Source organism: Parasteatoda tepidariorum, chromosome 11 (assembly GCF_982258835.1).
Source record: "Parasteatoda tepidariorum strain Cologne lab strain chromosome 11, Ptep-v5.0, whole genome shotgun sequence".
In the NCBI taxonomy this organism is placed as follows: domain Eukaryota; kingdom Metazoa; phylum Arthropoda; class Arachnida; order Araneae; family Theridiidae; genus Parasteatoda; species Parasteatoda tepidariorum.
In genome coordinates, this window is record NC_141765.1 from 87,915,941 (window position 1) to 87,938,970 (window position 23,030).

The window sequence follows — 23,030 nt, forward strand, 5'->3', positions numbered from 1 at the left end:
AATCAATGAGATGGGTGTGCGTGGTGTTTTTTTGCAAGGCTCGCTATATTGGGTTCCAAATTTGTCAATTTTGATCTTAAATTCCCTCAAAACTTCACATTTAATTTATTTCTGTACTTAGTTAAGATTGAATTTACGTGATTGAAACCGGTTTCAACCATATAGGAACTTGGTAATGCTAGCATAAAATAGCATAAAAGGTTGAGCTATTTCGTAAAGTTTTACATATTTTTGCATTATATTTAGATTTGTTCAAAACTTGCTTATTGTTAAATTTTAAAAAAGCGTCTTTGCTTCAAGATCCGATAATTATTCATCAAGCTGCTCTTGTAGGCTGATTTTCACGTTTTCAATTTGAGCAGAAAATGGCACAATAATCCATTCAGGGATGTCAATGTTTTCCAAATCAACAAAGCGCAGTTTAAAATCGTCGTTCAATTTTTGGAGATGAACTGTATATACATAATAATGACACTGCAAATATTCAACACAGTTTGCAAAGATAACTGAAACTGCGTATGATATTTGCGTTTGTAACGTCAATGCTCGTCACACGTGACATTTGGACAAGCGCACATTGACTTATAAACCAGAAGTGCAGAGTTCGTGCCACTGGTACGCAAATACTTGCTTCACCCGAATAAATATACGTTTATTAATTTATGTTCATTAAAGAAACTGATATTAAGTCAATTATAAAAAATTCACAAATTTTAAATACTCAATTAGGTATGTGTGATTCGCGTATTAAGAACTGTTTTTCTTCGACCCCCAATCGATCTTTCCGATTCGGATCGACCCCCCGGCTCAGATCGATCCCCGCTTTTGTTACATAGATCCCTAGGGGTCTATATAGACCACTTTGGCGACCTCTGGAATAGCTAATATTTTCTCGTAGTGAACTAACACTAGGAGGTAAGATTTAGTTTTGTGGTAGCCAATTTCACAATTAAGCCCTAATTTTATTAAGACAAATCTTGTTTCGGATCATCAGCTAACGAAAACGTTTGGATGATTACTAACCATTTTCTATAAAGAGCTTAAACTAGGAAGAAAAATCCCCTTGTATCCTTAGCCATCAGGCTAACCGTGGGTGGTTTTCCTCTCTATGTAACGCAAATGCGGGTTAGTTCCATTTAAAAGCCCTCCACGAAGGCAAAATTTCCCTCCAATACTTGAAACAGGAGCTCTCTTGTCTTCTGGATTGGGTTCAAAACTACAAGGCTAAGGAGTTGAACATTGGTAGTCGTAATGGATAGCCCAAAAAATTGGGTCGGCAGTTCAACGCCGGCTATAAAATAAAATTTAAAAAATTAATTTACCTAGCAAAGAAGTGTTTTTGCTAAAAAAAACAAATAGCAGGTTTTCTATTTAAAAAAAATAAATGTAGCGGGTTGGGTAATGAAAAGCTTTTGTGCGCAAGCATAGGCTTCCTATATTCTCACATAAAGCTAACTCGGAATTGTAAAATTTGAAATATATTTTGCTCTAAAAATCTTCCATTTTTAATAAGTAAACAAAAAAATTTTAATAAGAAATTTAGGAGGCAATTTTTTTTGTCTTGTTACTGAATTTATTTGAACTCCGATAATTAAAATATAATTAAGTATTGAAATCATTTACTATTAGTGAAAAAAATGCGTTTCATAGAAGCTTTTTTTCCAACACAAATTTTTTTAAACAATTGTACCAATAATTCAATTCCTATTCTCAAGTATATAAAACATGTTAACTCGATTCTATCTTGAGGTTCGTTTTGATGGATAACTCTGAAACTTTCGCTAACATACTCCTCGCAATGGACGCCTTTGGACATGAACTGAACACGCCTATCTTGATAGTCGCATTCACTTTGATTTGAACACGTCTAGTTTGATGGATGGAACACAGTGAACAGTTGACTTTCTATTTGTGATTGCAACGTTATCATTCTCGCGCTTTTGCTGCTCGGTGTCGATTACACACAAAGGGGAGCTGTAAACACTGATAATGACAACAGATGAATGATCACGCACACAACTGTGATCTTAACACAGCTCTTTAAATCACAGACCAAAATCTGGTGATCTTAATACAGCATTCCCGGCCTCTCTTAAAATCAGCAATAAACCGTACACTGATATCTATTCATAGAATTCTATCCCAAATAAAATTCTGGTGGGAGAGTAATGTAGCGTAGCTACCACTACTTTTATTCAATACCAATTAACTAGTATATAGCAGTGTTCCTCAACATTTTTATCATCACGGTCCTGTCAACGTTTGATAATTTTACTACGGCCCACGGAAGAAGGGAGCAGCTAATCCAGATGTCAAATTAGAATGTTAAATTAGTTTTAGTTCATAAAACAGTTAGCTCTCAGCATTATAATCTTCAGAAACTTTCTTTTTCCTCCCAAAAAGATAAATGATAAAAACATAATTGCTTCATTATCAGCATTTATATAAAATAAATGAAGCAGCCTAACGCACCGTAATGTTTTAATGAATATAGGTATTTATGATTAGAACTGTAGTATTACATTCTGAAAATAAAAGTTTCAGTTATTTTCATTAGATCAGCTAAAAGAATCTTAACTTTTTATTTTAATTCATTTATTTTTAATCTTGTCAAATGTATTAACTCATTCCTAGCCTAGCGTCTTCTTAAAAGACGGTAAAAAAGTGAAAAAATTTCATTATTCGAATTTATTTTTCTAATCATGAAAGTTGTAATATTTGTTTTAACGTTAATGCGAACGATACAAATAAATTTACTACCACTTTTTTAAATTCGGTATTTTTCATACGTTAGTTTCTTTTTGGGGGCAATTTTAAAAGAGGAAAGGCAAAGTTAAAAGGAAAATGGGGCGAAGTTAGAGGGAAAACATTCAGGCATGCTTAGTTTTTATACAGCTTTTATATTGCTCAAAAAAATTTCAATTGTGATTTCAGAAGTAAAAATATTAAATTTAGAAGTTGTGACAATGCTATTTATAAGAGTCTCTTCGTTTGAGAGCCTGTCCAACACTGAGCCTTAACATCTTTCGAGTTTACGAACGCTTTATTTTTGTTAGTGCGCCTTTTCTTAAGCCAGCTAAGCACTTTCAAGATTCAAGAAATAAACTGAATGCTTTTAAAGACCAACCTGTTTTCAAAATAATCCATTTGATATATTTTAAGAGCTTAATAAAGAGTGTGTTTTCAAAGTTTTTATTTATAATTAAATAATAATTTTAGTTCATATTTTTATTTTCCCCTTCATATTTTATCGCTAAGCCAGAAAAAATTTATAAATAAATAAATATGAGTCTCATTTGCTTTGTCAAAATGAAGGCAAAATGTTTCTCGCCAAGGAAAGGGTATAGATATCTTCGTATATAGTAAAACAAAAAAGTACATACCTTTATTATTCGGTAAATATACCTTTATTATACGGTATACACCTTTATATATGGATAAATACTATTAAAATTGTATTTATACTAAGATGATGTTTTCTTCAGTAAGCACAACATTTATCTTTTTTTAAAAAAAGAAGGGCAGTGACGTGATTTCTATTGAAATAGAACTACAGTCGAACTTCTATTTAACGAACTTCCATTGCGAATTTTTTCGAGGAACCAAGAACATTTGGAAATTTCTTCGAAAAATAACTTCCAAATAGCGAAGTGAATTTTCTATTTAACGAACTTTTCTTCGAGATCCACTTTCCCTATTTCCCAAAATATTTCAGAACATTTTAAACTTGTTAACGCATTTTATTGGGGAAATTACCTTGAATTGATTTTTTGAAGCCACTTAACTTTTAGAGAAAGCAATGACATCCCTTTCCCTTTTTGCTTGCATTTCAAACGAAAAACTCAGACAAAATTAACGAATTTTATCAGTAGCAATTAAACTTATGAACGCATGTGGTAATGCATGTTTAAAATTACTCTATAATAAATGCAGATATAGTTTTACACATAAATTTAGCTTTTTTTTAGTTGAAAATGTATGTAGTAAGATAGTATAACACTGGATTATGTTTTGCTCTATTCTTGCTTTCCATGCAGATTTCTTTTATGGTTAAGATTTATAAAATAAACAGTAGATACTAGTTTACAAGATAAAGATGTATCAATTGCTTTTTTAATTGTGCCTAGTGTTTATGAATTTAAAATCTGTTTTGAGTCGTTTAAGTATTTCTAAAGGTGATTTTCTATTTAACGAATTTTCCATATAACGAACTTATTATCGGGATTTAGCGACTTCGTTAAATAGAGGTTCGACTGTATATGTTTTATTCTAGGGAATAGGAGTTTCTTACTAATTATTAGGAATAATTTTCTGATAAAATAAGAGTGATTTTTTATCACTTTGAGTTCGTTAAAAAAACAAATATGTTGAAGTAGTATTTACAACATTATTTTTTCAAAATAATTATAAATTAAATGTGTCTTAAGCGGATATCACACAAGGGAAAAGTAAGAGCAACCATAGGCGGAACCTCAACTCTAAAGGAAATTTCGCAGAGTTGCCGATAGCGTTGCTGAATTGCCAAGTTGTTTATCTTAACTTTTAAATGTGATCCTATTATCTCATTATTTTTCCAATCTCTTTTTTTTAAAAGGATGAAAATGAAATCACAGAAGCTGTAGAATATTGATTGATATTCGTTTAAATTTGTGCATTTTAAAAGTCTTTATTCAACTACAAATAAATATTCTGAACACTTCACTCCCATATTAGTGGAGCAGCATAGTATAAAAAGGATTATGATTTCCGGCTCATTATATGAAAATGACATTAAGATGTAATTAATTCCATGTTGCATCTCTAAAGACCCTTATCTCTTAAGATGTAATTAATTCCATGTTTACCTCTAAAGAGATAAGGGGGTAAAAGGAGGATAGAATTAAATACTATCTAGTATTTTTTTACGTTGAATCGAGAGACAAATATTATAGAAGTTATTTATGTGTTATGTATAAAAGTAAAGTTTATTTATCCATATTTACGTATCTAGCATTGCTAGCTAGGCAAGTGAGGTATCGTATAAGCTAAATTGAATAAAACCAAGCTGTCTGCTTTAATACTTTAGCAATTCAAAAATTCATAAAAGTTTCCTCTGTAGAAAGAACAATTTTTTTACCTTGACTTACAACACTTTATGCAACTGACATTGCTATCAAGACAAGTGAGGCTTTTCTTCCAATTTATTTTTTATGCTTAATCCCATAAAATAGTCCTTTGAAATAAGATTGTTTAGAAGAAATAAGGATTTAATGAATGAAATATACAATTTGTGACTTACCTTTTAGTCATAAAATACTTATAACATCAGAACCATTAGATCTATCAAATCAATTCTAATTTTTTTTTAAAATTTAGCCTAAAAATATGTAATAAATAATGTCTGACTTGTCTATACAATAATGTCTCAGAATTTTATTGTAAATAACTGCAAATATTATCATGAATATGACTTTCATGAAATACCAATTTTTTTCTAAAAATTGTTTTTTAAAACTACAAGAGAATTTTCAATGTCCTACTTATAATTTATTATTGTAAAATTTAAAATATTCATTTATGTAAGATAATTTAATTAAAATTTACACGATTTATTTTAGGACAAATTTGTTGTATGTCAATTTACACAATAAATAAATTCAAATTTATTAGCATCTAGAAATTTTTTTTTTTATTAATAGCATACTTTTTATGTACCCAGTTATTTTTGTTATAGGCTCTTTAAACGTGTTTTGCATTTTAAATAATACAAGAATCAATTTAAAAAATGAAACATTTAATATCAATACTTAGAACTTTATTCATTTAAATTTTTTTTTTTTCAATTTCAATCATAAAAACAATATTACGCCTCTTTCCTTCTACACTAGACAAACCTCATATGGTTCCACAAAATATTTGAAATAAAAGAAAGAAATTACTATCATGATAAAATTTTACCCACATATTATTAGAATGAGGGAGATTATAAATACCATTAATTTGAAATCAGTTAAGCCTTCAGGTATCCCTTAAAAACTTATTTTAAGTTAGATATTTTGATTATAGTTCAAAGATTATTCTATACACTAATGAACGAAGGGAGGTATATTTGGTTTTGTAGTTTTTATGTTTGGACTGAAATTTCTCTTAAAAAAATAAATGGTATTTGTAAATGAAGACTATTGAATATGAAAGTATGTTAAAAAATTAGTAAGGTAAACTTACGTACTAACTGCCATTGTGGAAAAGTAAAGTATCAATAGATAAATGTGAAGTATAAATAAAAAGTAAAGTATCAATAGTTAACTTTGAATAATAAGAAAAAAACATTATTCAAATCTGTTTTATTAGTATGATGTAAAAATTATTTATTCGCTTTAAACCAATAACATTAAAATTTATTATTATAATTTGATCCAATCAAAATTTTTATTACTTTTGATAGAAATAATTCCTAAATTAATATAGATGAGGAATTTTTCTGGTATTTCACATTAAAATATTCGCCAAGCAACTCACCTAACTTTGTTGCATTATTATTTTAACATATAAAACATAAGAGATTGCATTTCTTAATTTTAACTTTCAATCTTTATTTCGTTGATTAAAGAAACATGTGTTCTATTGTTTGAATTTTTTTTATTTAATTTGTGTACTAATTTTATGTTTCCCTAAGAATTCCTCAATTTTTCAATCGCTTATTTTAAAGCAAGTTAGAAAATTCAGAAAACATGTCATGAAAACAGCTACCTTGTCCCCCATAAAGCTACCTTATTTTGCGGTAATTATTGAAAAGTTTTTTTAGAAAAGGTAGTAATATATTACATAAAAATAATTTTTAAAATAAAAAATTCCCCACTTCAAACTGCTCTGTATTCCACAATCCCTTTCCTTTTTATTTTCTTATTTGTTTCTACATCCATCCCCCTTTATTTTGGTGTATTTTGATTAGCATAATATTTTGTTTAATATTATTCAAAGTTAACATACATTTATCTATAGATACTTTACTTTTCTACAATAGCAGGAAGTATATAAGTTTACCTTACTAATTTTTCAATATAGTTTCGTTTTCAATAGAACGAAAAATGTTTTATAAATACAAAATTTTGTTGCATTATTATAACGTATAAAATATAATAAAGATTATATCTTTTTATTTTAAAATTTTAAGATTTGTTTTTAATTTTTATATCTGTTGAATGTAAAAGCATGTGTTTGATTATTTGAAAAAGCTTAATTTTTTTAATTATTTAAATAATTTTATTTTTTCCTACGAATTACTTTAATTTTAGAAAAGCTTATTTTAAAACAAGTTAGAAAACTCAGGAAACATGTGTGGCAAATATTTACCTTATCTCTCACAAAGTTACCCCATTTTTCAGTCATTTTAAAAAATACAAATTCTCAATACCCCTATCTATTTCTACATTCATCCTCTCTTTTAATTGGTGTATGATAATTTGCAAAATATTTTGTTCATTATTATTCAAAATTAACTATTGATACTTTAATTTTTATTTATACTTTACATTTATCTATTGATCCTTTACTTTTCTACAATGTAAGTAAGTATGTAAGTTTAAATTACTAACGTTTCAATATAGTTTCATTTTCAATAGTCTTCATTTATAAATACCATTTATTTTTTAAAATAAATTTCTGTCCTATCATAAAACTATAAAACCAATTATACTTCCATCTTTCATTAGTGTATCGAATAATCTTAGATCTATAACCAAAATATCGATCAAACTTAAAATAAGTTTCTGAGGGATACTTGAAGACTTAACTGATTTCAAATTAGTGCTATTTAATCTCCCTTATTCTAATAACGCGATGGTAAAATTTTATCATGATAGTAATTTCTCTCGTATTTCAGGTATTTTGAGGAGCCCTATAAGGATTGTCTGCTGTAAAAGGAAAGATGTAATATTGTTTTTATGATTGAAATTAAAAAGCAATAATTCAAAATTGAAAATAAATACACTTGATAGTAAATGTTTTATTTTTACACTGATTCTTGTGTTATTTATTATATAATATGCATTTTTTAGACAAATTAAAAAGCAAAATTAGAATTGATTTGATAGATCTAATAGTTTTAATGCTATAAATATTTCGTAAGTAAAACGTAAGTCAAAAATTTTATATTTCACGCATTAAACCCTCATTTCTTCTAAAAAATTATATCAAAGGCCCATTTTACTGGGTTAAGAGTAAAGAATTAAATTTGAAGTAATGCCTTCACTTGTCTAGATAGCAGTGTTCATTACATAAAGTGGTGTAAGTCAAAATTTTACTTTCTACACATAAAACCTTAATAAATTTTCGAACTGCTAAACTATTAAATCATTCAGCTTGGTTTCATTCTTATTCGATTTAGCGTAATGATATGCATAGGTAACGATATCTTATTTGACTAATTAGCTATGTTAGATACGTAAATAGGTATAAATAAAAAAACTTTACTTTTAAACATAAAACATAAATAACTTCGATAATATTACTCACTTCGTTCAACGTAAAAAAAATCGTTAAAATACTAGATAATATTTAAGTCTATCCTATTTTTATCCCCTTAGCCTTTTAGAAATGCAACATGAAATACATTCTTAATATCAATTCCATATTATGAGCTAGAAATCATAATTCTTTTCATACTGTGGTGCTTCCACTAACGTGGAAGTGAAATTTTCAAAATTTCTATTTGCAGCCGAATGAAGACTTTTAAAATGAAAAAATTAAACGGATATCAATTCAACGTCTTTTCAAGCCTCTTATTCAAGCTCGTAAAATATATTAAATGGATTATTTTAAAAACAGGTTGGTCTTTGAAAGCATTGGGTTTATTTCTTTAGTCTGAAAAGTTCTTAGCTGACATACGGAAAAACACACTAAAAAAAATAAAGCGTTCGTAAACGCGAAAGATGTTAAGCAGGCTCTCAAACGAAGAGATTCTAATAAATAAAATTGTCACTACTTCTAAATTTAATACTTTTACTTTTAAATCGAAATTACCATTTTTTAATTCATGCAATTTTGAAGCTGTATACAAATCAAGCATGCCTCAATGTTTTTAATTTTATGTTCTTTTGAGAGATTAATTGGCTGTTGCGAAAGTTTCCAAAAGCTATCCAAATTGTTCAGTCGTAGCCAAATACTTAATATAAAAGATGTTTCATGCTTTTTGAAATTTATCATCAGATGTTCTAGATCACCACAATAGTTTAGGAAGTCTTTACATATAAAAAGAAATCTGATAAGTACGCCAAGAAATTTATGTAAATTTAGGTAGTTACAAATTTAGAAACACTTTCACGTACTTTGATTAACAAATTACTACACTCATTTTTGACCGACCTTTTGGAACACTGTGTTCCTCATTTTCAGCATTCTGCACGTTAAATCAACACGAGAAAACTACAGAATTTAAAAAAGTTATAGTAAATTTATTTGCACCGTTCACTTTAGCGTTAAAATAAATGTTACAACTTTCATGATTGCAAATCCAAACATAAATATTTACATTATTAATACAGGGTGTGAAGCCAAATTTTTCAGCAAAAAATAAGCACATTTAAGGCACTCAAAAAATATTTTTAAGCCCTTTAAATATATCATAATTATTAGGATAGGTGCACTAACAATTATTTTCTTTCATATTGTTGAAAGTTTTTTATATTTATTTTAACAAAATGCAAAAAAATTTTTAAAGTTGCATGATCATGATAATAACTAATTTCTGACAAGGAATTCTTTCCTTGATTACATTGGCCACCATAAAAACAATTTATGCGCAATTTTAAAGATATTCAATATTGAGAGGATCATTCTATTTTTTAAATTAATAATTATTTTACACAATTATGTAAAAAGAATAATTATTCAAAATTAGAATTAATTTAGCTTTTAAAAAGGTTATCAAGTGTGTTTTTTTAGATTTAAATAAAAGTTATTTCACTGTTTTACCAGCAAATAGGGGAAAAATAAGTAGTGAAATAATGATAAAAAGAAAGGTCATGTACCTTTTCTTTTCCATCTCTGAAGCGAGTCAGGTCATCCAGTCATAGATTGAGCTCTAATTCTCCGGATAAATCACCAGCGGAATGTCCATCAGCAGTCAGTTGGCTCCCAACCAAGCTGCAGGTCTTCCTTTCCGGCAAAATATGATAGCCTGATCGATTGATATGGAACCACAGATATTGGACAATTCTGAATATTTGCCTTCGTAGGTGTGACACATGACATAGAACTGCTTGACATTTTCTGGCCTCCGTTGTTCCGGCTTCAGCTGCATTATTATGAGTTCAGTCGTAATCATTTTTGCAAAACACATCAGGTGGAAAACAGCTTCATTTGACAACTTTTAGACACCATGCGGTGATTACGCAAACATTGATTACGATCTTTCGCAAAACTTCAACTTCTTGAGATGAAACTAACAGATGGGTCATTAGAATCTTTCTCATAATGGATATTTCAGCTACCGACAAACGAATTTCCCCATCATCATTCGGTAGGATTTGCATCAACTTTAACATCGGTTTTGTTGGTGTAAGTTGGAGAAAGGTATATCGAAACTAGGCCTCTTAAATGCACGCTTTTCGTGTCTGTAGACCTTTCTGGAGCTATTGATCAAGATAGTGGAGAGCTGCCAGCTTCCTATGGCGTTAAAACAAGCTTAGAAGAAAGTCTAGAATAATCTAAAAGGTGGCGGAAGTCTGTCACTTAGGCTGTCATATCTAAAATCGAAAAAAAATGCTTTATAAGAAAAATAAAGTCGTTGCAAAAGCTAGTTAAATAAAATAGTTATTAAATACAAAGAACAACGATATTTACTGTATATATTTAACAAAAAAGCTTCAACCAATCTTTTTTTGTTTTCCTTTTCTGTAAATCTCTTTCTTAATTTTCTAATGAAAACAAAACTCTCTTTCTCAGACTTTAAAATTCACATGCTGTCTTTTAATCTATTTTTAGTTCAAGTATGCATTAATTAACCTTGACATTTTTCCCTTTGCTAACTCGTGAGAAAGCTAAATTTCCCTAGACCAATTACAATGATTTCCTTTATTCCCTTTAATGAAGCATTTTACTGATTTACTTCAGAAGATTCTCCCTAATTTTTATTGAGGAGCACGACGATTTTGTGATAATTAAATTTTTAATACAAATCTCAGTCATTTCTTTTACCCAAATAATCACAGTAGTAATATAAACAAAACGTAAGAATTATTTCTTGTAAAAAATTTTTATTCTTTCACACCATTAGCTTATGCTTAAATAACAGTACGCAAGAAAAGGAGAGATCTTTTTCAATTGCAATTTGTTGCCAAAGGACGCAATTTAACTGGGTGAAAAGTAATTAAAAGAAAGCATTCAAGTGTGAGAAAAACGCAAAGCAAGAATATCGCTCAAATAAAAGTGTATTTCACTCAAGTTGAGTTAAAAAAGTTTCACTCAAGTAGGGGAAGGTTTTTGAGTAGGGGAAATCACCCTTTCATTTTAAGAGAGCACGTGGTGTCAAAAATCCTAAAATTTTAACATAATACTATTACAACTCACAAAAATAGATTCCGTTTCATTTTTGTTGTAGCTTAGAAATTTCTTTAAAAATATTTAAGCTATGTAAAACTTCTTATAATTTACTTAATAAAAATATCTCAAAATTGAAGTATATTTTTCACTAAATGTTGAGATTTATTTTGCACGACAATGATTTGGTTCCAAAATTAATAATTTTAAGCCCTAAAAACTATCCAAAGTAAATTAAAGAATCTAACATGCATTTACTTTTGCTTACTAACATATTCATTTTAAGTTTAATTTTATAAAAAGTAGAGATTTGCATTGTTAAAATTTATATGGAAAAGTTTTATTATGTAAAGCAATGAAAAACATCCTATGGGTTTTAGTTATTTCGATTGATCTGTAGTTTATTTTAATAAAGGTATATTTTTTAAAATTAGTTCTTAATTCTTTAATTTTAAATGAATTCTAGTAGTTAAAAGTATTTAATTTTGCGCAAGCATAATTCTAAGATATTTGTTAAAAATAATTCAGTGCTGTTAGCATTAATTTTATATAACAATTACTACGATTAATGTCAGGATGCCTGTCTAAATACTTGGGCAAAGGTCAATCTGCCTTTCATTGGTCAATCTACTGTGCAAGGGACCCTTCGCGCAAACCGCTACTATAAACTAATCACGGTAAAAACTCTGAAAAGAATAACAGTTTAAAACTAGTATTCTATTAATTTTTTATTTTAATATTCAAGAATTTCTTCCAAGAACTTTAAAATTCTCCGTCTTCTATAATAGGCATGAAATAAATGATTTATCCTTTAATTTAAATAAGCAACTTTTGGGGTCAGTTTGTTAATCGGAGAATACAAAAGTCAAAATTTTTGATGGCGTTTCATTGATGCACCCACATAATCTTGACGGTAACCATCAATAATTCCATCATGGACCATTGCAATTTTTGCTAACCTACATAATTAACCATCAAACATGTAAAATGATTGCCGCTTTCATACGCTACGGACAGATAGTACACCGAGAAGGATTGTGGTTGAATGAATTTGAAAACCATGTTTTTACACAATAAGTTGCAAAAATCGACATGGTAAAGAAGAAAAAATCGCATTCTCGAAAAGGGAAGTTAAGAACTTTTTAAAAACACCCTATAAAAAAGGCAGTTATAAAGGATTTTAAAATACTACAGTTAAAAAAAAAGCACATTTAAGCACTTTTTAAAAACACTACGCACCATGTTAATATATTTGATAACTGTTGTTGAACAGCCGACCCAATTTTTGGGTCTACGACTACTAATGTTGAATTCCGAACCCTTATAATTTTGAACCAATCCAGAAGACAAGGAAACTCCTGGATCAGTAACCCCCAGAGGTTTGATTTGTTATGGGAACATTAAGGATATTGTGAATCGACAGATGCATCAGTCACCATTTACTACATGGGAAGTCATCAGCAGGCGGGAATCGAATCTACGACCTCTTAAACATTGGCTCAATGCCCTTCCAACCAAGCTATCCCGGCCCTCATGTAATATATTGCCGTTAGTAGAACTACTTTGTGCAAAATAAATCCGAATAATGAAACAATTTTCACTTTTTTACTGCCTTTTAAGAAGACACTGGGAAAGGAATGGGTTTATACGGGCTTTTAAGAAGACGCTGGGGAAGGAATGGGTTAATACGTTCGACAAAATTAGAGATAAATTGATTAAAATGAAAAGTTGAGATTCTTTTAACTGATCTTATGAAAATAATTTAAACATTTATTTTCTGAATGTAATACTAAGAGGTTACAGTTCTGATCATAAATATCTATATAAATTAATAAATTACGGAGCTTAAGACTGCTTCATTTATTTTAAATAAATGCTGATAATGAAACAATTGTGTTTTTTATCATTTATCGTTTCGGGAGTAAAAAGAAAGTTTCCTAAGATTGTAATGCTGGAAGCTAACTGTTTTATGAACTAAAACTAATTAGACATTCTAATTAGATATATTTGGATTAGCTGCAATTGCGCAAATTCGTTTAGAAATTAATATATAAATTAATTCATTATCTGGATTTAATTGATATTTTAATGGGGATTTCGGTGCTGTTTTCGTAATGGTTAGTTTTCTATATTTCTTTATATTTTAATATGCATTAATGAGTTTTTTCTTTTTACGCTTAATTTTTATTTATATGAATAGTAAGATGACGGATTTTTTTATATCACATGATCCGTCACGTGGGTTAACAGGGGGTCCTGCAGATAGACTTGATCAAGGGTCTACTGTGATTAATAAGCTATATCTGATCAATTGTTTTGTTATATCAAACACTTTGAAAATTTAAAAAATATAATAACAAAATCATTAAATTTTCCGTGCCTTTTCATTTCAATTTTTGATTGCTTTTTTCTTATTTAGTTTATCCATTATGGTACCTCGATGCTGAGTCAGTTTTAGGTTTAACTACTGACTGCAGAAGACTCCAGTTTGTTAGCAGGCAGTGTACCACCCGATGAAGTGCTGTTTTTGCAACATACATATCTTTAGAAAAATTTTTTTGCTTGATTTGTTTCTAACTTTCTAAATTGTTGAATTAAGACAAATTTGGTTTTAGCTTCTTTTAGCGCTTTTCCATTTTGAATTATTATTATTATTTTAAATGATATTTTCTTAATTCGCCTTTTTTTTCATCTTGCTTAAATCTTTAATTCTTTGGTTGGGTGTTAACTCGATTCTATCTGGAGTTAACTTTTGATGACGTTGTCGGTTGTTGACGAACTTCACAACTTCATTACTGATGACTCTTCGTTTTAGTTTTCATCATTTCTTGCGTGTGTGGATGTGTTGTTCGTGAGGCTAAGGTTTAAAGCGTATAAAAAATTTTAAAATGTTCACCAATCAGCGATGAATGAAGTGAGTTTTTAACTATTATCACCACGTTATAGCAATAGGTAACAGGGTGCATAGCCAGATTTTTCAGCAAAAAATAGGCACCTTTTAATTACTTTTTAATCACTCAAATAATATTTTTATCACTTTCGGAAAAAAAAAATCATAATTAGGATCCGTGCAGTAATAAAAATTATATTTTTTTCTATCGCTTAATTTTCTTAATCTATGAACATAAAATCAATAAAATTCAAAAATATTTTCAAAAACTTTACATAATCGTGATAAAATAACTAGTTTTTGATAAATATTGCGGAGAAAATTGCGAAAATCATGAATTTTTTGTAATTTAGATCCACAACCGACTCGGAAAAGAAAAAATCTCTTTTAAACAGATAGAAAATTAAGCACTTTTTACGAACCCCGAATAAAATTAGCACTTTTAAGGGCTTTTAAAAGACGTAAATCAAAAATAAGCACCTGTAAGGACTTCTAAAATCGTTACGCACCCTGGGTAAGTAATACGCATTCATAAACAGGAATCACGAAGAAAAATTGTATAATAAAAGTTAATTTCTTTTTATTTATTAATATTATTCAGTGCTGTCTAGTGTGTCATTCAGAATACTTCTGAGTACTGTTTGTGGCGAGTATTTTTTACCCATTCTTTGACCCATTAAGAAATTTCCCCACTTCTAAACGCTAAACAGTTTTCTGGCAAAAACAAGTACAGCTTATTTCTGACCTGGATTCCCAGAAATTAAGTTTTGCGTTCAAAAATAAGTCCATTGCATTAGATATTTAGCCTATATTTTCCCCCCAAAATGTTTTGCTTCCTATCCCACCTATAAAAAGGTATTTTGAAAAAACAATCTTAAACTGACTTTTGAACTTGAAAACAAATAATTTTAATTTCGCATTCAAACATTCGCCCATAGTAGCAATACTTATTGCTAGAAAAAAGTTTAGTTTGCTAAATCACGAAAAAAGTATAGCTGAGACAAATTTTAGTTAGTTTTTGACAAAAAAAAAATATAATTAAAAAGTTGAATTTTGCATCCAAATTTAAGCTCGGTTTTGGTCCTTAACCTCCTGTCCATGGATCAAATAGTACAGTTCTCGATATGGAACATTAAATTGCTTTCATTTTTTTACTGTGTATTTCTCTCGGGTTTGTGCGACTTTCTGTGGACGTAAGGTTGACTGGGTGGTGAGATAAAACTAATCTGTATTAAACTCAAAACTCAGATCAGTCACCTGTGCTACACCCATACCGCAAATGTAACTGTATTTGTTTTGTAGGATGTTTAAAAACAATTAAATTAAAATTATTAAATCAATACCATCTATAGTATAACACACAAAGTTCGCTTCCTCCTTCAGTGGGCAGTGGTAAAATTATCAAACGTTGACCTAACCTTGGTGGTAATACTGAAAAAAAAAGGTTGGGAAGCACTGTTCTATAGTAGTAAATTAGTACTGAATAATTGTGGTGGTAGCTACGCTACAATACTCCCCCATCAGAATTTTATTTGTCATAGAATTTGATGAATGAATATCACTATATGATTAATTGCGGTTTTTATGAGAGGCCAGAAGAACTGTATTAAGATCACAAGATTTTGAGCGTTGATTGTAAGAGCTGTATTAAGATCACTGTTGTGTGCGTGATTGATCCTCTCTTGCTATGAGCAGTGTGTACAGATCCCCGTTGTGTGTGATCGAGACTGAGCAGTAACAGAGCGAGGAGGATAATGTCGCAATCACAAATAAAAAGTGAACTGTTCATTGTCTTCTACCCATCACTCTAGATGTATTCAAATCGAAGTGAGCGTTTCAGTGAGAAGTAGACTGTTGTTCCAAGCAGGCGTGTTTAGATCAAAGTGGACGCTGCTGCCAAGGTAGGCGTGTTCAGGTCACGTCCGGAGGTCTTCAATGCGATGAGTTTTTTTTTTCTTCCAATGCCCACTTGGAGAATGACTTACCTCATACAGGCATCTGAAGGGCAGATTTGTGGGCCACTATTTCAGGGGCACCACATTAGGTGGGCCAACGTTGCCCACAGTAAGGACAGATAGTACAGAGAAGGAAAGGCCTTGCCCGGGATTCGTACCCAGAACCTTTCTGATGCAAGAGCAGTTCCCTAACCCTGATACAGGCCGGTTGACCTATGGGAGGAGTACGTTAACGAAAGTCTCAACCATTATCTATCAAAACGAACCTCAAATTAGAATAGAGTTAACATGTTTATATACTAATGAATGAGAGTTGAATAATTGCAGTGGTAATTACGCTACAAAGTTTTTCAACATTAATATTTGTACACGGAAAGAATTTGGTAAAATATTTCTTAAAAATTTGTTTGAAAAGTAAATTTCTGACCAACACATTTTTTTCACTCATTGTAAATGATTTCGATACTTATTATATTTTAATTACCAGAGTTAGACTCAGAATTCTGTAATAAGATAAAAATTTGTCCTTTTCAAATTTAAAAAATAAATTATTTTTAAGTTTGTAACTCATATTATTTCCTTTAATTTTTGACAGTGTTGAACTTTATCAATTTTTTTTTACTGTGAATTTTATTTCAAATGATTTTAGAGTTTAAAACGAAGAGGCTCATTCAAAGACGAATTTCGATGGAAAAATTCAAACTAGAAGATTTTTGACAAAGATTAGTCAAAATCTGTTTTGACTATTACTTTTCAGTTGGTAGGCTAACGAAAATTTTTGGTGGGCTTAAAATTTCCTACATTTTTGCTTAAATTTTAAGGTAAAACTTGTGGTTTGTAAAATAAAATTTGCTATATAAGTCATTATCATAATTTTTTGTCGGATAGCTAGAGAAAACATTAGGGCCTAACATTTCTTTTATAAACATAGATTTCATTGTAAAATTCGAAATTCCGATTAAAAAATTAATTAGATTTATTGAAAATTGGCAAAAGTTAGTTTGGTCCACACTTTTTTCGGTAGGGTGTCTATAGCAAAAACTATCTATAATGGACGTTTGGAGGCAGAATTCAAATGTTTAGTTTTTGGTTTTAGTTTTTAAAATTGTTATTTTTGAACTGTAACTATTTTCTACAATTATCTAAAGCTTGGGAAAAAAAATCAAAACTTGTGGTTCCCAGGTCAATAAAAAACTGCGTTAGCCACAATTTTCTTTCTCGTTGACGAGAAATTAGAGTAGGTTACTTCTTATAGTATGTTAACGATTCGAGTAGGATAACGTTCGTTCAAATTTTATTTCTTTATCAAATATTAGCTGTCGTTACATACTTTTTTTGGTGGGTTGCCTGGAGTATCAAAATTTCTTTCCGCAAGAAAGTAACATTTTGTGGTCACATTCAATATTATGGTTTTTAAGTCAAAGAATAATTAAAACTTGTTTTTGACCATTTTTTAAAGGCATGTTTTGTAAATCATAAAATAAGCAAAACCAATTTTCGTCTTAGCTATGTTACCGTGCATGACCTAAATCAATAGAATTTCTATTTTACCGGTAAATGTCAACAATGACATAGTCGCTTTGGTGAATGTCCGAAATATTTGTTATATCTGATTTGATATCAATTTATTCGATGATATTATTATATTTATTCGATGTTTCAATATCTGCTGAGGTTAGATTGGGAGAAACATCAGTATTCGGAGTACCGGTAAAATGCACACCGAGCAGTGGCATTTAACTAGACCTAGTATATTGATGCGAATAACATGTTCCTTTTGGACATTGTGAATGTCAACATTCACCGGTGGAAGTCAACAACCACCAATTTCTGTCATTCATAGTAACAACTACACTTGAGCAAGTGATCTAACGAATGCATAAGAGCGAACATTTTGATTTATGGAAAGATTCTGGTGGCTTACTACTAAGAGCTAATGTTTAAAGGCAAAATTCGAATTTAAGGTTGCAAGAACAATAATTATTTATATCTTGTTTTTGCCATGCCATACTCTTTAACAATATTTTTAATTTGTACTAATAATTCCCTACAATATGCTAGCGTTTGGAGGTAAAGTTCAAACTGATGTTTTTTTTTTTTTTTTTTTTTTAACAGAAATATGCTAAAACTTGTTTAGAGGAAAATTTCAAACTTGCGGTTTCCAAGACAAAGATTCGTATTAACTAGCCTGAGCCATACTTTTTTGACGGTTAGGTTAAACGAAAAGCTTAAGTGGAATAAAACTGAACTTGTTTCTAGGTCAAATTAAATTTAAAGTTTATCAATCCAAAACATTTTATTTTGACAAATGTAAAACGAATAGCTTATAAGGATTATTTTGTCACACACAAAACTTACATTTGAAGACTAAACTCATATTGTGGTTAATTTTGTCAAGAAAGCTCTAAAACTTATATATTAATATAATTTATAATATGCATTGTATTATTATCATTATTTTTGTGGTGAGATTAACGAAAGTATTTATTGAAGTACTGATTTTCTAAATAATGATAACATAAAGATATTAAATTCAAAATTTCAGTTATTTCAATATTCAGTTATTCCAGAAATCAGCTAAATTTTGTGTTGGACATTTTTTTAGCAGTAGGGTAAATGAAAATTTTTGGATGGCTAACAATTTCTTACAACATTTACTGTAATTTAAAACGTATTTTATAAATTAACAAGAAAATTGTTATGTTTGTTATGAAAATTTTTATGTTTCCTAGCAATCAGTAGACACTTTTCATGAATTTAACGAGAGCTGTTTTCGAAATATTGATTCGAATATTTTTAGCAAATATTTATTGATTACATCACTCAAGAAGCGTTATAAAATCAACGTGATTTTCTCAGTATTTTTTTTTAATAACTGCTCGAGTAATTTCTCTTCAAATTAATAAAAATTTAAAAAAAGATTATGTTTACCAAAATTTAAGTTTATTGGAGTAGAAGTTAAAGACAAAATGTTTGTCTGTTGAAATTGGCAGTTTAGAGAAGAAAATGTTTTAGCGATGTTAACAACTTGCACCAAAAGTTTTTAAAGAAGCATAAAAAATACCTCTACTGCAATTACAATAAATACTAAAAGGTAAAAGTAAAAGTTGAAATATTTTGTTTTTGGGTCATAACGCGTGGAAATCTTAATTTATAGATCGAGAAAATAAAATTCTTACCAGAACCATGTTGCAACAATATATACTGCTCAATTAAAGTCATAACCCTGTGCTATCTTGCAAAAGAAAGCCACATCTTGTCCTGCATACACTGCAAAGAAAAAAATAGGCAATGTTTTAATAAGCATTTTAAATCACAAGATTATCACAACTCACAACATTTTTTCTCTACAAAATAAATGTGTGCATGGTGCTAAAGATCATCAGAACAGACAAACAAGTGAGTAACGTAAAAGAAATGACTAAAGATTTTAATATGTTTTAATTAGACTTGCTAGATTATTTTTAAAACACGATCTGAACATTAAAAACAAAAAACAAAAATTAAAGTCAATTGATGCAATACAGCAAAGAAAATTTTTCTCCCATATAAAACCAAAATTTATTAATTACATTCAATAAATTAATATTTGAAAAAACTGAATTAACATCAAATGTCATCCACTACAAAAAATGTATTTGAACTTGATGATTAAAAAATATTTTATTAATGATTGAAAATTTGAACAAGATATATAAATATATATACAGGGGTGATTGTGAGCTCAAGTCAAAATTCCGGAAAATTTCTTGAGTAAAAAATAAATAAAGTTTAAATCGAAAGATTAGAAAAAAATTTAAACAAGGTTTTTTTCTTTTTCTCAATATTTCTTAGTTTACTTAAAATATATTTAAAATTTTACACATATCTATGATGACCTGGAGAAGTAATTGAAATTTTCAAATATATCTTTCTTTCTTGAGTTTATGATTATAATAACTATTTATTGATAAAAAATGAATATTAATCTTGAATATAAGCTTATAAAGTATCGGGTTCTCCCTTACAAACAAATAAAATAAACTGTGTTTTTAAGTTCCACCTTTGAAAATTTGATTTCCGGAAACTTTAGTGATCAATGATTTTTTGAAACGTCTGAACCTTTGATCTCCGGAAACTTCCGGATCACGGTTAGCGAAAAATCAGGAAATCCGGATTTTTTCCGGAGCACAATCAGCCCTGTATATACAGGGTGTCCCAAAAGGTCGTTTACAAACTTAACATGCTGGTCTGTCATATCATGATGAACAAGATTTACATAGGAACTTGTGTCCGAAAATTAAAACTGAGACCGCTAGAGGGCGATAAGTGCAGGTTTGGAAGAGGAGAAAAAAATGATATCGATAGCGGTGTTAATATGATTTTTATTATAAAACATCATTACATCACAGCAAATGCTCAAAATTCCTTCCATTTGCCCCAATGCACGTTTCACAGCGTCGGCGCATGGATTCACGAACCCGTTCAAATTAGCCAGGAGTGTCACTGACACGTGCTGCCGCTCCGGCGATCCTGGCATGTCCGATGTTAGACGTGTCTCGTACACTATGGACTTCATTTATCCCCACAGGTAGAAATCCAGGAGAGTCAGGTCGGGGGATCGCGGTGGCCATGGGACTGGTCCGCCTCTATCGATCCAGCGATTAGGATAAATCCTATCGAGGTATTCTCGAACAGAGTAGCTAAAGTGGGCAGGCGCTCCATCATGCTGAGACCAGATGTTTCGGCGTGTAGCGGCTGGAACGTCACCCATCAGATCCGGCAAAACTCTTTCTAAAAAAATGCAATAGGTATTTCCGTCGAGGCGTTCAGGTAGAAGGTAAGGGCCAATCAACATGTCACCGGTAATACCAGCCCAAACGTTTACGCTGAAACGTTGTTGATGTGCATGGGTACATCTTGGGTTTTCATGCGCCCATACGTGCATGTTGTGCAGGTTCACGACACCATCCCGTGTAAAGCAGGATTCATCAGAAAACAAAATCCATGGTGGAAAATCTGGCTGTGCGACCCGCTGTTGCAAATACCAGCGTGAGAATGCAACGCGTTTGGGATAATCGTCTGCGCACAATGCCTGTACTTTTTGGAAGTGGTAAGGGTGTTGCATGTCATCGCGCAGTATGCCCATTATGGTGGAACGAGCTACACCCAAGACACGTTCGCCTTCTCGGAGACTTCTTTGCGGGTTGATGGCATACTCCAGTAGCACGGTTTCCTCTACGACAGGTGTGCGTATACCACGTTCTCGACTGATGTGGCTACGTGCTACGAAAGCACCTGATTTACATAATCTGCGGTGCAATCGTCCAAACGAAACATGGCTTGGCTGACGTCTGTTTGGGAAGTGCTCAAGGTACGTCCGTGCAGCGGCTCGTCCATTTCCATCAACGGCGCCGTATTCGTAATGCATGTCGGCCATTTCTGTGTTACTAAACTCATTCATTCTTCTCCTTCAACGTCCACGCCTGAAATGATTGTTTTTCCCACTCTCCCGTTTTCGTGCAATTATCGCCCTCTAGCGGTAGCAGTTTTAATTTTCGGACACAAGTTTCTATGTAAATCTTGTTCATCATGATATGACAGACCAGCATGTTAAGTTTGTAAACGACCTTTTGGGACACCCTGTATATATAGAGAGAGTATGTACTAATAGTAGGAATTGAAAGAAAAAGCGCGTGGTATGAGACAACTATAAAAGTATAAATTTGGAGACAAGGATCACACGTACTCCACGTAGGGGAGAGTCGGGTAGCCCCGCCCACTTAAGAAGTATTGCTTATATTTCTGTATAACATTGAGTAATAATCAATATTTTTGTATGTTTCTATTGTTTTATCATCTAATTAAATAATGCAAAAAGAATAAACCAAAAAAAGAATAGTTTAACTTAAAAATAGAAATTTAAAAATTTGACTACTGTATTCAACATATTTTCAAAACTATTGTTTACCATGTTACCAGCTGCATAAATACTTGAAACTTTGAAAATAATCTTTTTTTTATATAAAAATTAATGTCCGATGGCCCATTGACTATTCTATACATACAGAGCCGGATTATACCTTTCGTAGGCCCTAGGCACAGAGCCGGATTATACCTTTCGTGGGCCCTAGGCATAGCCGTTTTTGGGGCCTCCCCTCCTTTCCCCCTCTTTTCAAATACATGCTAAAATTTTCTTGCATATTTTTTTTTGCATTTTTATTAATATGGATTTTAATTTACAAATTTGTTTATCGAACTTTATCTGCAATACCGACATACTACCGATATTGCAGTTGATATCGATAATAACATTATGATTAGTTCGATCGATAACAATGTTAAAGATAAACTTGTGAATACTTTTCCTAACGTTCACATTGCATTAAGTATATATTTGTCGATTCTTGGATAAAATGCAGAAGGAGAAAGATCATTCTCCAGATTAAAATTGATAAAAAATTATTTGCGTTCAACAATGATCGTTTGGCATCGCTCGCACTTATGTCTATTGAATACGACATTTTGCGTAGTTTTGGAATTCGACAGCTAATACAAGATTTCGTTGAATCCAAAAATCGCGAAAAAGTAATATATTAGATCATAAGATTCTGCAAAATAATTTATTACCGAAAAATATTATATTTTTATATGTATCTTCATAATTTTGTGCAAAATACACTTGTTGT

The 23,030-nt window shown here is 30.5% G+C and overlaps 1 protein-coding gene across 4 annotated transcripts in view; it reads right to left on the minus strand.

Moving 5' to 3' along the window:
- The window catches only part of LOC107441641 (coatomer subunit gamma-like), a 139,750-nt gene that overhangs the window by 109,884 nt on the left and 6,836 nt on the right, over window positions 1-23,030 (minus strand). For all 4 annotated transcript variants that reach the window (XR_015430317.1, XM_087154734.1, XM_087154733.1 and 1 more), the window contains exons 2-3: window positions 19,542-19,632; window positions 10,008-10,724 (exon numbers count right to left, since the gene is read on the minus strand). The gene's annotated coding sequence lies outside the window, so the exon portion shown is untranslated. The remainder of the gene's footprint in view (window positions 1-10,007; window positions 10,725-19,541; window positions 19,633-23,030) is intronic.